Source organism: Miscanthus floridulus, chromosome 5, assembly GCF_019320115.1.
Source record: "Miscanthus floridulus cultivar M001 chromosome 5, ASM1932011v1, whole genome shotgun sequence".
NCBI lineage: Eukaryota > Viridiplantae > Streptophyta > Magnoliopsida > Poales > Poaceae > Miscanthus > Miscanthus floridulus.
The window spans coordinates 115,332,039-115,348,818 of record NC_089584.1 but is presented as its reverse complement, the minus strand read 5'-3'; positions in this window follow the sequence as shown (position 1 = coordinate 115,348,818).

Below are 16,780 nucleotides of genomic sequence, written 5' to 3'. Positions count from 1 at the left end.
AATCGAAACATAGCCCTAAAGCGTCGGAAACATTTTCAAATGTATACTTGTAACATGCATCATATCCTATTGCGGCCTTTTTTCGTCGTCTGCATCAGGGCGCCGCAGCCGTAGCAGGAGGCGAGGCCGAAGGGCTTCGCGCCAAGGCCCAGTGCTTCTCCTTGCGTCGACGGCGTCGTCGGGCGGGGTGGGCAGTGGAGCAGGAGCAATGACACGAGCAGCAGGGTGGGCGGGCGGAGCAGTGGCAGGAGCAGCGGGGTAGGCGAACCGAGCATTGGCAGGAACAACAGCAGGAGGAACGGGACGGGACGGGCACACAGAGCATCAGCAGGAACAGCGGTAGGAGAAGCGGGACGGGCGTGCAGAGCATCGGCAGGAGGAGCGGGTCGGGTGACGAAGTTGGAGATTGAAGAATTAACTGAATATTAATAAACAATAGGTTATGTCATGCGCCTATACCGCGTCTGTCCGATACCTGAGTACAGGTCAGAAATTACCGATATAATAAAAATCCCAGCACTCTTCCTAGCGAAGCTCCCAGACACGTCCTGTCTGTGTCTGCCGACTCGGTCTACGGGGGCGCACTTGGATCGCGACCTAGCCACGTCGATTCAACCTACCTACGTGCTAAATAAAAATCGATAATTTGGTTGCTGCCCTGGCCTGGAGGCTGCAGGCAGCTTGATCCAAAATTCAACACAAGTAGAGTAGAAGATAACTACAATGATTATTAATTAATCAGGTGCGAACGTGTTCCTGCAGACTTTTCAAATCCGAACCAGCAACAAAGAAAAATCATCCGACTAGCGTGCTGTGCGGTGATTTCGGCTAGGTTCGCTTGATCTTATAAGTCAGAATTAACTCTATTTTTTTAGCTATAAATAATATTTTCTCCTATAATAAATTAATCTTATAAATTAGCCGTAGCAACAATAAATCCTACCGCTAGTGGTGGCCTGTTTGGTACACACGGAGTACTCTACCTGTCAGCACGGCAGGACCCCGGATCGCGCATAAATACTCCGTACACCGAGATGGACGCGCAGGCGCAACTGCCCACGACAATTCAGGGAAGAAGAGAAACCATTCTTCATTTCTTCACCAAGGCAGGCCGCCATCCGTGAGGGTAGCACTAGCTTGGGGATTTTCAGAAGAAGATGAGAAGGGTCCTGTCACTGTTCGCGCTCGTCGTCGTGCTCCTCTGCGTCGCGAGTCTTGTGGACGTCACGGAGGCGAGGCGCGGAGGAGGCAGGGGTGGCCGCAGCATCGGCGGCGCCGGCGCCGGCGCCGGAGCCAGGGGAAGCCACAGCGGTGGCCCGCGAGGCCTCAGCGGCGGCACCTGGACGGCGTGCGTCGGGTCCTCGCTGCTGGCTGCGGCGGCCATGCTCTTGTAGTTGTAGGCTCGTCTCAGGCTGCATAGACGAACGTCTATTGGATTGGGAGTACATTCGTTTATTCTTTTGCCGCTTATGATTGGGTGTGGTGTGTGTGACATGGTCCTTAGGAGCTGTGATGTGATTGTAAGCCTTGTATCATAAATTGAGTTCTGTACGAAAATACTATGGAGTTTCAGATTTTGTGTAGACGTACACGCAATTCGTGAATTTTAAGCGACATTGTTAATCGAAGATTATTTTGTCAGAATCTTGGTTACTTTGAAAACACGCACCATAATCTCACTTGCCTTCAGGGCTTCAACATTAGATGAAATGAAACAGCTTCAAGCCTTTTCAAGTCTACAACGGCAATCCGGCATGCTCTGCCCACAAGGCCACAAGCAAATTGAACTCCCTGCTTTCCAGCCAACGGGCCCTGGTCTGTTCGTTCAAAAAAAAAGGGCCCTGGTCCTGTGATGAGAGTGCTCATCGATTCGCACGCTAGCAGTCTAGCACATTTTGCTCCGGTATGCAGTATCTGCGCATCGCATACGGAAGTTTGGATCAGCAGTCGCAGGAGCGGGGCCAGTGATACACGAGGGAGTGCTTCGTGGCCCTGTGCGCTGGGAGTAATTCGGAGGAATTTGGAGGAGCATGAACAGTGTTTTTCATCTACGCACAGTATCTGTTCGGCAGGAAATAGGAAACATGATCAGCAGTCGCAGGAGGACATTTTGTTAGTTTTGCTGCCCTGCTGTTTTCTATCGTATGATAGCAAACATGGTCACCCATTGTAATAGGATGTACAATTTTAGGGAGTGTTCGGCTGGTACGAATCCGGCACTGTTTATGCTGGAATTTACTATTTATGCTGATTTGTTGTGAGAGAAAAACACTGCTCTGGTTCAAAAAAAACGGTACAAGCCAGCCAACCAGCCAGCCGAACACTCCCTTATTGTGTGGTGCCCATGCTAATAATAATAAGCTAACTATTTTTTATTGCATCTAATTGGGCTAAGTCTAACCTTATCAAATAAATTATAAGATCCGTAATAAATGTTTGTGTAATATAGGATTAATCTATAATGAAAATTTGATAGAAGATCAACTTAGGTTAAATTGGTGACTGTCGATACGGGACCCACAGGATATCCCACAAGGAAGGGAGAAGATCTAGTCTAACTAGGATTCTTTCCATGTAATTTTAGTAGTAGTATTATTCTGTAATCCTACTAGGAACTCTCATCATAAATCGACTAGGACTCTGGCCTTCTGACTATATAAAGGAGGGCGGAGTTCCTGAAAACAGAGAACACAACACTTTACAATCAATCCAACGCAAAGGCTAACGCCGACTAGACGTAGGACTATTACTCGATCACGGTCGAGGGTCCGAACCAGGATAAATCGACTGTCTCTTACGTTTACCGTCGAGTTCTGCATACGCTGAAGTCCGAACAAACTGCCCCGGGTACACCCGTGGCAGGCTATCGGTAGTGAAACATCGACACCTGGCGCGCCAGGTAGGGGCTTTTGGCGAATTTGCATCCGAGAGCTCGATGAACCTAGTCAACATGATCTTCCCGACGGGATCAACCTTCATCTTCGGTTCATGGATCTGCGAGGCGGACGACAACGGCAAGCTTCAAGACCGTCTCCTCGAAGATTTGGATCACCATGAAGACCTTTCTATTTCAGCGACTATGACAAATCAACTCACCGGAAGATTCGCGCAGCTCGTGATGTCCGGTCCAACTCAGATTTCGCGGATTTGCGCATCTGACTCAAAATCAGGCTCCGCATCCGAGATGGAGTCTTACCCGAGTTCTTTCGAGAAACCGAGTTCTTTTCCGACAGGGCTCCGGAACGCGGCCTCGACCTATCAAGAAAACAACTCAAAATACACTCAGAGTCTTTTTAGGAAATCGGGTCCTTTTTCGTTCAGACTCTACAACCTGGTAAAGTCTTATCAGGCACGGACCGAAGGATCCCTCGATCCGGTGCTTAGAATGCCACTAAAAGGAGCTCAAGAAGGTCTTGTACCGACTATAACATCTCAAGACTGTATCGTCCACTGGCCAGGTTCTGTTCCCGAGGACAGCGGTACCCAACTAGTCGGCACGACGACGACAGCAATTCTACCCTACCAAGAAGGAGACTCGATCTGTGACCATGAAGCCTCTACTAAAGTCATCAACAACTCCGATAGTGTGGAAACCAATACCGATAACGAAACAATTCACGCACGAGAAGTATTCATGGTTCGCCATCCTCGATCACCATTGGCCCCCCCAGAAGCACCCGACATTAGGTCATTGGATGAATCTGAGTCCAACATATCACCCTTTATCCAGGGGCACGATGGTGAGACCGAGAATCAGAAACAAGCCAGAGAAAGAAGAAACAAATTGAAACAAGGACGACAACGCCGTGCTAGGCAGCGCAAGGAAGCTTGGGTCAAATATGAGTCAGATCTGGCTGAGTACGACAGAAGAAAATCAGAACAAGAAGTCAAAGAAAGACACGCGGCGAATACACCCTACAGTAGGATCCGAGAAGCACTAGAAGAGCTCGGAGCGACATCACTTCCCAGTGAAAAATAGGAACAGCTCTGGGACCTTCTCCAGTCAGCAGCCCTAAGGACACACGACGAAAAGACCCACTCAAAACTACCTGCCAGGTCAACATCTCATAGAAAGAAAGATCAAAATAAAAGGAAGTCCGCTTTCGAGAGACTTGGACCAGGTAGAAGTCAAAATAGGGAAAGCAGAAGGGACCATAGTCAAAACTATTGAGTCGAACAACCAAGGAAGATCAGAAGCGAAGCACCCATTCAGACATCCCCACAGAACTACTCTCACCAAAACGATAGTTGGTAGGAAGGAGGTGCCGAATCAGAATATAAAGAAGCCGGAACGCACGATAGATTCCCTTGCTTTGTAAACAGACTTATTTCAATACGACTACCTCACAAGTTCAAGCCGTCCAACCACTCTAAATATGATGGCAAGACCGAACCAAGGTAGTGGCTCAGGGTCAATCAGAAATTGGGAGGACTTGCAAAGAGTTTTCTGTGGAAATTTCGTGGGTATCATTACGCACCCCATCACCCACGCAGAATTAAAAGGACTCAAGCAGAAAGGAGGCGAAACTCTCAGAAATTACTATCGACGATTTGGCGACCTACGTGCTCAAGTACATGACATCACCGAACGAGAAGTAATCGAAGCTTTCTCTCACGGAATTATGGCTAGGTGGCAATTTCAGGACTTCTACAAAGAAAACCTAAGAAACAATGAAGAATTCAGATGCACAGTAGAAAAGATGATTACAGCAGAGGAGAAGACACGAGAAAGGTTTCTGGATAGAAACAACCAAGACAACCTGGACAAGTGAAATCATCAAAACATCAGACATCAGGAAAGAAAACGTGGACCAGACAACACTGTAGCGGCGGCTGATAAATCAAGGAAGTTTTCTAAACCTGGAGGGTATGAGGACATTGAAAACATGCGTTGCATCTTGCATCCTAAAGAAAATCACACCACCGGAAATTGCTACACCTTCAACGAGCGATACACAAGAAAAGATAATAAGGTAAACACTAAAGAAGATGATTAGAAAAAAGAGGAAAACAACCACGAAGACAAGGGATTCCAAAAATCTAGGGGGACAGTAGCAGTGATCTTCGCTGGAGCCCCAGATTCCAGAAGCAAACATCAAGAAAAGCTAGCTTTACGAACCATCATGGCAGCAAAACCGGCTACTCCAAGATATCTCAATTGGTCACAGTATCCAATTCAATTTTCAAGAGAAGACCAATGGACTAGCGTAGGAAACACAGGCCATTACCCACTGGTTCTAGATCCAACTATCACCGGCATGACTGTCACAAAAGTACTAATCGATGGGGGAGCCGGACTCAACATCATCTTTTCAGAGACGCTAAGGAAGATGGGACTATAACTCACCGGGATGATTACACCAACGAGCACCCCTTTTTATGGGATAGTACCTGGCAAGGCAGCTATGCCACTTGGACAAATCACTCTACCGGTTACTTTTGGCACTCCCTCAACTACCGAACAGAGTTCATCAAGTTTGAAGTTGTAGACTTCGATTCATCATATCACGCAATGCTCGGGCGCCCAGCACTAGCAAAATTCATGGCAATACCGTATTACCCGTACCTATTGCTTAAGATGCCTGGGCCTAACGATGTCCTTTCCCTTTGAAGTGATTTGAAGCGCGCTTTTGACTGCGATGTTCAGGCAATTCAAATTGCAGCCAAGACACAAGCCGCCGATGGTAGAAAAGAAATATACACTATTGCCGTAGAAATGAGTCCAGAAGAACTAGAGATACCGGCTAAAAAGCCCAGCATCCTCACACCACCAAAAGAAGCCGACGTCAAGCAAATCGACCTTGGCATCGGTGATCCCTCCAAAACGGCAACCATCAGCGCCCACCTCTCGGCAAAATAGAAACTCGCGCTCACCAACTTTCTTCGGGACAACAAAGATATCTTCGCTTGGAAGCCGGCCGACATGCCAGATGTCCCAAGAGAGTTGGCTGAGCACAGAATCAATATCAATGAAGGCTCCAAGCCTGTAAAGCAACGGCTACGACGATTCTCACCTGACAAGAAGACAACAATTAAAAAAGAAATCACAAAGCTAATGGCAGCCAGATTCATCAGAGAGATCATTCATCTAGATTGGCTAGCAAACCCAGTTCTAGTACAAAAAAAGAATACGGACGAGTGGCGCATGTGCGTCGACTACACAGGTCTCAACAAACACTGCCTGAAAGATCCATTCGGACTACCATGCATTGATCAAATAGTTGATTCAACAATAGGATCTGCCCTATTATTCTTTCTTGATTGCTATTCTGGATATCACCAGATTGCATTAAAAGAACAAGACCAGAGCAAGACATCTTTCATCACTCCGTTCAGCGCCTACTGCTACAAGACCATGTCGTTTGGACTCAAGAATGCTAGTGCCACATACCAAAGAGCTATCCAAACGTGCCTTGGTGATCAGATTGGCGAAAACGTAGAAGCATATGTGGATGACGTAGTAGTAAAAACAAAGAACCCGGACACACTAATTGAAGACTTAAAGCAAACCTTCGAAAACCTGAAGAGGTGGAGGTGGAAATTGAACCCAAGCAAGTGTGTATTCGGAGTTCCTTCAGGACAACTACTAGGATTCTTGGTCAGTCATCGTGGAATCGAAGCCAGCGCCAAGCAAATTCAAGCCATAACAGAGATGGGCCCTCCTCGAAATATTAAAGATGTGCAGAAACTAACAGGCTGCATGGCGGCCCTCAATCGTTTCATATCAAGACTCGGCGAAAAAGGGTTACCTTTCTTTAAACTACTAAAGAAGACAGACAAGTTCGAGTGGACAGAAGAAGCCAATGAAGCTTTCAAAAAACTCAAGACGTACCTCACAACCTCACCCGTTCTCACACCTCCAAAGAAATATGAGGACATGATGCTGTACATTGCGGCAACTTCTACTGTGATCAGCACAACAATAGTCATAGAAAGAGAAGAAGAAGGGTGCATATATAAAGTACAATGACCCGTATACTACATCAGCGAAGTACTGTCAGAATAAGCACTAGCTGGATAAAAACCAAGATTGTATGAAGAACTAGTGGACTATGGATCTAAGTGGATTAAAGAATTACCCAAAGTAGTATGGGGGCTACGAACCCAAATAAGCAGAGCCACCGGATACTCACCTTTTTTCCTAGTTTATGGATCAGAAGCCGTACTACCTACCGACCTGATCTGGATGTCGCCAAGAATAGAACAGTATGACGAAGGAGAAGTAGAACACACCCGAAGATTAGAACTCGACAGTACAAAAGAAGTCAGAGTAAATGCTACCCTCCAATCAGCTAGATACCTCCAAGGTTTAAGATGCCACTACAACAAGAATACCCAACCTCGATCACTCCAAATCGGAGATCTGGTACTAAGAAGAATACAAAAAACTGATGGATGCCATAAACTACTCAGTCCATGGGAATGTCCTTTTATTGTCACAAAAGTCACCGGACCAGGCACGTACAAGTTGATAACTGAAGATAGAAAAGAAGTCAACAATACATGGCACATCAGCCAACTAAGAAGATTCTACGCATGAAAACAACTCAAGGAAGAACATATATACAAACCACAAGAGATCAACGTTTATGATCAATAAAGATAGCGTTCCTCGACAACATATGTCTTATTATGGCTTTCCCCTAGTTGTTTTCACTAAGCATGTAAACGTTCATGATCAATAAAGATGGTGTTCCTCGACAAACAGATGTCTTATTACGACTTTTCCCGAGTTGTTTTCACTAAACACACCGGATGAGAGCAAAAGAGCTGAAAAGAAGCTTGAGCCCACCGATGAGGGTAGCTAATAAGCTAACACCCGAACCAAAAAGCAAAATGGCTAAAATTATGCCTGAGCATACCGGCCGAGAGCAAAAGAGCTGAAAAGATGCTTGAGCCCGCTGATGAGGGTAGCTAATAAGCTAACACCCTAACCAAAAAGCAAAATGGCTGAAATTATGCCTAAGCATACCGGTCGAGAGCAAAAGAGCTGAAAAGATGCTTGAGCCCGCCGATGAGGGTAGCTAATAAGCTAACACCCAAACCAAAAAGCAAAATGGCTGAAATTATGCCTAAGCATACCGGTCGAGAGCAAAAGAGCTGAAAAGATGTTTGAGCCCACCGATGAGGGTAGCTAATAAGCTAACACCCGAACCAAAAAGCAAAATGGCTGAAATTACACCTCAGTATACCGGCTGAGAGCAAAAGAGCTGAAAAGATGCTTAAGCCCACCGATGAGGGTAGCTAATAAGCTAACACCCAAACTGATCCTAAGATGTTTTTACAACCAGGTAAAGAGCCAGATGCTAGCAACATCTCAAATTAAGCAAAAAGCTAAAAAGAAGAAACTGAAGATGCTTGAGATCATTGGTCCTAAGTCTTTTCAGTACTAACAAGAACAAAAAGGTTGTAAAGACAAAAATCCACTTACCCCAAGTTGTTTACACGGTAGCCAGACAAGCACTCGACAAATCAAGAAAGTTTGTCAAGACAATGATCTACAAATACCGAGTCGTTTACACGGCGCAGACGAAAGCCAGACAAGCACTCGACAAATCAAGAAAGTTTGTCAAGGCAACAATTTATAAATACCGAGTTGTTTATACGGCATAGACGAAAGCCAGACAAGCACTCGACAAATCAAGAAAGTTTGTCAAGACAACGATCCACAAATAACGAGTTGTTTACACGACGCAGACGAAAGCATGACAAGCACTTGACAAAATCAAAGACATCAACAAAAAATAAAGGACCTTCATTCAAAAAGAAGTATAATATCCTATTACAGAGGCTGGAGTACTAAGGTCAAATACATCAAGCATCGTCATCAGGAGAAGAAATATCAATATTCAGATTATCTACAATCCTCCTAGCCAAATCTTTGACCTCAGGCTCTATCTTTTCAACGGCATCCAGATATTCTTGACTCTCGGCTTCCTCTGCAATCTTGGACAAAGGCATCTCCAGAGCAAGAACCCGGACCTGGGCAAGAACATTTCTGGTACATAGTTGAGCGCACATCTTCACGAACTCCTAGAAATGGGTCGGAACTTGGGGAATAAACTGAGCCCAAGATTGGCCATCATCCGATGGAGTCCGGAGAAGATCGGCTACTGACCGAAATGATTTCCACAAAGCATTCTAGTTCTCAGTAGCCGCCGCCAACTTACCAGTCAAGACTTCAACCGTTTTTGGACCTGCACAAGATCCCTAACAGCTCCACGCCTAATCAACTTGGCAAGCGTGAGTTCTTCTTCAGCACGAGTAATTACCTCTTCAGCCCTGTTGTGACTATTGCGAGCAAGTGTCTTCATTTCCTCAATACCCTCCGAGAGCTTCTGCTTTTCAACTCGGAGAACTAGACTAGGCACAAAAAACAAGTCAGCAGAAAGGGAAATTCGAATACAAAAGGAAACAAAAAGAACCCGCAATACCATTGGACTCATTCTTCATGGCCTCCACAGCTGCATCCCTCTACTTTTCTGCCTCAACCACCCGGGCACGGAGAGCCTATTCCTCCCTTTGGTGCGTTTGACGCTCGGTCTCCATCTCAGCCCGACAGAGGTCAAGCTCCGTTTTTAGGGCACTAACCTCAGAAGACAACTTTTCTCGGTTTCAGACGAGAAAAAGAAGTCAGTATGATCCTGAGAAAAAGACTGAGTAAGAGAGAGAGAGAAAACAAGACATAAGAACAGAAGAAAAACAAACATCCAAAGAAACAACTTCAGAAAAAACTTACCTGGAGTTTTTCCCTAAAAGAAGTCGTGAAGGTTCCCAAGGCAGTGGTAAGCTCTGACAAACGATGAGTGGCATCGAATTGTTGCACCACATCATCATCCAAACGCTGAACGCCACTAGGAAGAGGAGCAAAGGGAGAAGCCGGCCAAGGCAGAGAAGGCAAGACTAGGGCCGTATCCTGGGAAGCCCCAGCCACCTCCTTAGATGGCTCCACCGCCACGGCCACAATCACCTTCGGAGCCAGCAAATCAGCAGCTGTGGAATCAACAGAGAACCCTATCCCCCTCATAGCCACCTCGCCGATCGCACATTCCGAGTCCCAAGACACAGAACACAGGGGCGCACCAGAAGACTGACAAGAAGTCGACTGAGGGTTAAGGGAAGGCGAGGGCCTGCAAGATGATAAGGAAATCGACGATAAGAATATGAATCAGAGAAGAGGAAAACAGAAGCAAAGAAACATAACCAGGATTCACTCACTTAGCAATCTTCTTCTTCATAAAACCCCCAAGACCAACAGAAGACCTTACAGGGGGAACTATAACAGCAAAATATCACCACCACCTTGCAACAGGAGTGGCGTGGTCGGTACCGGAGCTCCAGAAGAACTCGACGTCGACAACCGCTTACTACAAGAGAACAAGAATAAAGTCAGAACAAAAAGAAATTTCCAATAGCAGAAAAACAAGAAAACAACTCACCGACGCGTAACAAGGGCCGCATCATCATACTCATCTTCCTCACTCTCAAACATGGCAACCACAGCGCCATCTGAAAAAAGAAGAAAAGTACTCGGTTAGAGACAAAAACAAACAATAAAAAGACAAAGCATATTAATATGCTCACCTAGGAGCACGCTACCTATAACTTGAGTACCTAGGCGAGTACTCGATTGGCGAGACTTTTTGGTGGCAGGCAAACCAGAAGAAGAATAATCCGCTCGCCCCCTTTTTTCGACCCTACGGAGAGCTCGAGGAACTGGACGAGGAACATACTCTACATATATGTCAAGAACTGCGGAAGAAACACCAGGAAACATCGTGGTGGTTTGAAACTTACTGGTTAAAGATGACCCAGCAAGATTCTCCCTAAGCTCCACAATGGCAGGGCAGTCATCAAGGGGGATTGGATCAACGAAGTTACGCCCCAATTCCTATAAAAGAGTAAAACAACCAGACAAGAAAGATTAAGCAAAAAGTGGAGACAGCAAAGGAAAGACGAAAAGTACCAGCATAAGAAAAAACAACTCACAGCAGGAGGCGGGTTGTTAGAACAATACTCAGGGACAGTATGCGGGACGACGCTTACTCTCTTCAACATCTTCTGAAGGCGCTCGAGCACCTCCTCACCAGTCAACTCAAGGGCAGGGACCATACGAGAAGGGTCCTTCGCTCCAGAGTACTCAAAACCATAGTTCTCTCGCTCCTTCAGAGGTTGAACACGGCGGCGAAGAAAACTGGAAATGATACCGAAGCCGGTCAAGCCTTGCTGTTTCAGAGCACATATCCTCTCAAGAAATGGCTTGATCGCCTAGAGCTCATCCACCATCAGGGAATTCTTTTCCCACCGGTCGCTAACCACAGGACCAGAACTAGAATGGACAGCAAGAGGAGGAATCATATTGGCGGCATAAAACCAGTCAGCACACCAATCCCTCACAGAATCAACTAAGTCATAATCAAAGAATCTACTCTTACGACCCTGATGAAACTGAATCCCGCAGCCACCAAGAACATGGGTGTCATCGCTGCGGGGTTGGGGCTTCAGACAGAAGAAGTAACGAAAGAGAGAAAGAGAAGGAGGAATTTCAAGAAAAGTTTCACAAACATGAACAAAAATAGAAAGATGAAGGACAACATTAGAAGTAAGATAGTTCAAGGTAATCCCAAAATAATTGAGAAATCGATGAAGAAAAGCAGAGGCGGGAAGACAGAGTCTAGCACGGATAAAGGAGACAAAAAGAACAATCTCACCAGAGCCCAGAGCTAGGACCCGATGCTGGCCTGGAGCTCTCCACTCAGCAATCTCCTTGTCCTAGATCAAGCAATCACTGACAAGCTCGCGCAACTGATCCTCAGTCGTAGTTGGAGCCGGCCAGACCTTCTGAGTAGCCCTCATAGCCATGAATTCTTGATTTTTAATCACAGAAAGTGATGCCTCCTCGTCTACAAAGGTTGCCTAGGACTTGCTCGTGGATTTCTTCCTACCCATAAACAAGCGAAAGCAATAAGGCACTAAGAAAAGATGACGGTCAGGCGGCGGCGCTCAGAGGATGGCGACAATGGCGACGGCGGAGTGAGGACCAGGGTTTCAAGGTAAAAGCAGGGCAGCAAAGAAAAAGAAGAAAGAAGGCCTTTAAATAGATTTTTACAGCAATAAAAATACGGCCCACTAGGCCTGTTTTAACATAGCATCAGAACGCAACGGTTCGTTTCCCAACACAACTGACAAAGCTGAAATGACGGATGGCACACTTCTACACAAAGGTACAGTTCAACGGGCAGATGTCAGACTTATCCATCCAGCACCAGAGCAGAGTTAACATATTGCTATAAAAAGAACTCAACAACCATGAAGCAACAAAGGGTTACCTCACAAGGAACACAAGAACTCGGTTCTTATAGAAAGAACTCAGGAATATCACAAACAACCAGGACATCAGCAGGAAAAAAGAATGACAACCCAGAAGACAAGATTCTTTCCATTATAAATGGCTTCAAAAATTACAAGATTTCACATCTTACAAGACCCAACGAACTCGGTACTACGACGAGTAAGGTAGCAAAAAGGAACCCAGACACAACTAGGCTCTGGAACGACTACGTGTTCTAAATTACTACTTGGTAGAATAAACCACACTCGGCTACACTGTTTTCTTCAAAGGACGGACGCAGAACATCCGAGGCGGAAGTCAGCAGCACGGCGGGACAACATAGAACAGGGAAGCCCAGCAGGCATCTATCTACCCAAGTCCGATATGACACTAGATCAGGCGTTGATCTATACCGGACAGTCACAGGGCAGGCAAGGGGGATCTACCCAGAACTACTGGATGAAGGAACGTATCCCGCATCACAAGACTTCCTCCAACTACCGCCACGCACCTCCTGGTACAATGCTGCTGCGAGATTAGTCTACCTTTAATCTCTATCACAAGACTCCCTCCAGCCACGACAAGATATACAAGAACTACAAGATACGCCCGGGGGCTGCTCTACTTCAGAAACTAACATATTCATGACTACGGAGATTTCAGACCACGCAACAAAATGCTCGATGAATCGAAACAGCACACCAGGAGGGTATTTATAGACCAAAGAAGCGGTGCACATGGACCAGGAGCACCAATGGAACAAACCTAACAAAGGACACAGTGAAAAGATAGAATTCAATGAAAGAGGACTCAGGCGTGAAGGAACAGTACTCAAGGACAAGCATATTCGAAAGGATATACCAACACTGTACAACTCGTGAGCAAACATCATTTACACTCAACCACCACCATACGACTACATCTAACAATAGCAGACTACCAGAGAATATGCCAAGACCCTGCATCTGAGTTCTTTCTGAATAAAAGAACCCGGATATATGCTCGGGGGCTGCAACAGGAGAGGTTTTCAGTTCTTTGAACAACTCCCTCCAACTCTTTGTTCCAAATAGCAAGAGGCTCGGGGGCTACACTCAGTGAGTGCACTTTTTTTTAAAAAAAAAGCGCACATCACTCAGAAGACTTCTTCAAGACAGCAGTTTTCAAATGACATAAGATTCAAGACCCTCCAACTCTTTGTTCCAAATAGCAAGAGGCTCGGGGGCTACACTCGGTGAGTGCACTTTTTTGAAAAAGTGCACGTCACCAAGAAGACTTCTTCAAGACAGACCACTTCAAGGCCTTAAGATAAAAAGAACCCGGACCGAGCTATATCTGAGTTCTTTTTGATAAAGAACCCGGGTATATGCTCAGGAGCCCTTCGATGAAGAATCAGAGCAATTTCAAGACAAGACCCCCTAGCTCCTTGTTCCAAATAGCAAGAGGCTCGGGGGCTACACCCAGATGGGTGTACTTTTTCTTCAAAAAAGCACACACCGCTCGAAGATCCCAAGAAGCGCTACACGGTTTCACTCAAGAAAGCACTCGGACAACGCTTGTTTCTGCTCGGCAAGACCTGAAGGAATAAGACGAGGCTTCCAGAGTTCAACCATGAAGTGCTTGGGGGCTTGTCGATACGGGACCCACAGGATACCCCACAAGGAAGGGAGAAGATCTAGTCTAACTAGGATTCTTTACATGTAATCTTATTAGTAGTATTATTCTGTAATCCTACTAGGAACTCTTATCATAAACCGACTAGGACTCTGGCCTCCTAACTATATAAAGGAGGGCGGAGTTCCTGGAAACAGAGAACACAACACTTTACAATCAATCCAATGCAAAGGCTAACGCCGACTGGACATAGGGCTATTACTTGATCACGGTCAAGGGTCCGAACCAGGATAAATCGACTGTCTCTTACGTTTACCGTCGAGTTCTGCATACGCTGAAGCCCGAACAAACTGCCCCGGGTACACCCATGGCAGGCTATCGGTGGTGAAACATCGACAGTGACTATTGTGTGCACCTTTTGTGAGTTTAAGAAAAAGTGAAAGGCAGCCTACACACTTGCATGTGTGTCGCGACGCATGGGGGTTCAAATGAACAGGCCACGACATGAGTGATGCGGTGCCGGTGAAAGTTATGCTGCTCCAAACTCATCAATAGGTCTAAGTTTGCTACTGCAAAAGAAAGAAGGGTGAGAACGAGGGATGATGGACCGAGAGACGGAAGAAGAGAAGGGTGTCGATCCAAACTCATCAATAGGTCTATGTTTGCTATTGTAAAAGAAAAAAGGGTGAGAGTGAGGGATCACGGACCAAGGAACAGAGAGGTGATAGACGGAAGAAGAGAAGGGTGTCGCTTCAAACTCATCAGTAGGTCTATGTTTGCTATTGCAAAAGAAAGAAGGGTGAGAGCGAGGGATGACGGGACGAGGGACAGAAGAGAGGTGACAGACAGAAGAAGAGAAGGGTGAGAGTAAGAGATGACAGGCCAAACGATGAAAGAGAGATGATTAACGGAGGAGGAGAGTGAGGGATGGCGAACCGAGGAACGAAAGAGAGATGATGAACGAATGAGCAGAGAGTAATGGATGGAAGAAGAGAAAGGGATGAAGAAGAGAAAGGTGAGAGTGTGAAAGATGGTGGGCCGAGGGACAAGGCCGGACGAGGAGTGACTACGGCGGAAGAAAAAAAATACCACTTTTAATATTAGATAGCAATAATACACATGTAGGTTTACTTAAGGTACACTGACCAGACGATTGCGTGCATTTGTGTGCCATGGTCATGGCCCCACAAAATGTTTAATTTCTCTCCTTTATTTTGTACTTGTAAAATATTCATGCGTTGCAAACACATCTAACACTCTTCTTTTGCCACACAAGTTTCTATATGCTTACAAAGCTATATTGATCTCCACCAACTTTTTTCGTTCCCTATTTCTAATAGTTTTTCATGACAACTTATTTGATTAGTTTTCTAGAGCACTTGTTTGGAGAAATTGTCTACAAAACTTGTTATGAAGTACTTTCATAAAAATTGTTTCAACCAACTTATTTAAACAAGTTTTCTAGGGAACTTTGTTTCAATCAAAACTCCTTTGAAAGTTTTACTGTAAATCCATGCAGAACTTTACCCTATAAAATTACTCAAAAGCATTTATAAAAGTTATGCGTATAAGTTATAGCTTTTCCGCCCCGATAATTTGATGTCATAAGATTTGCCGAAGTCAAACTGCCCTACCAAGTTTAACTAATTTATAGAGAATAGTATAAACACCAATAGTTATATTATAAAAAACATATTCCATCATAAATCTAATAATAAAAATTTGTTATTATGATATTGATTTTTCTTTTAATATAAATGTGGTCAAATTTGTGGCTTGATTTAGAATAATAGTAAGACATCAAATTTTTTAGACAAAGAAAATTTAATAATAAAAAAGCTTATGGAAAAGAAACAAATTTCATAAAAATATAAAGTTATGGACGATCTGAAATTTAGCGCTAGGAGTTTTCCTCTAGCGCGGGGTCTCAACTCCCAAAATATACAAAACGACTTTCTAAGGCTAGTTTTTGTGATTTGAAACTAGTATATATTTTCCATTCTTTTATTTAAGAGAAAAGGCAAATTTTTATGTAGTAATCTGGTAGAAAAGCACGAGACGTCACCGAAAGGGTTTTGCTTGCTTTGACTACCTGAACTCTTGTAGTGAGCTTTCAAAAAGAAACTCTTGTAGTGGTCAGAACTCAGTGGCGTTTGGGCACATTCACTTTACACTCTATCCGGAGTTCCTTATCTTTTTAGAGTTAAATGCATCAGTTTCCCCTAAATTTGTTATACGGTGTCACCTAGGTCCACGGACTTTAAAAATACATTCCTGAGTCCCTAAACTTGTTAAGTGGTGCACCACACATCCTTAAACTTGTAAAATAGTGCATCACAGATCCATTTGTGGACCATAAAGATTACTGCGGTGCACCACTTAACAAGTTTAGGGGCATTGAAATACAATTTTCAAAGTTCATAGACCTAAGTGGCACTCCATGACAAGTTCAGAGGCTGCTCATGGATTTAACTCTTCTTTTTATCCTCAACTCTTTGGTGGCATCTGGTTCATGGGATAACAAGAGTGGGAAAGGAATATGATATCTATGCAGCTCTATATCCTACTTTTGGTTGATTAGATTATGAATTTGTGATATAGCCAGGGTTTTGGTTCAGGATACCAAGGCCTCATATCATATCCCGCCAAAACTATGCCAATAATTGGGAGAGTAGGTTACCACCTGCTGGGTCACTCCAGACGGGTGCGATAGAACATGTTACACCCACCGGGTCACTCTAGACGGTGATGACTAAAGCGGATAGTTCCTCAAATTTGGTGGTATATGACTTTACTTGTTGTACTCGTGCTAATACACGGTGGTTTATAAAAAATAAG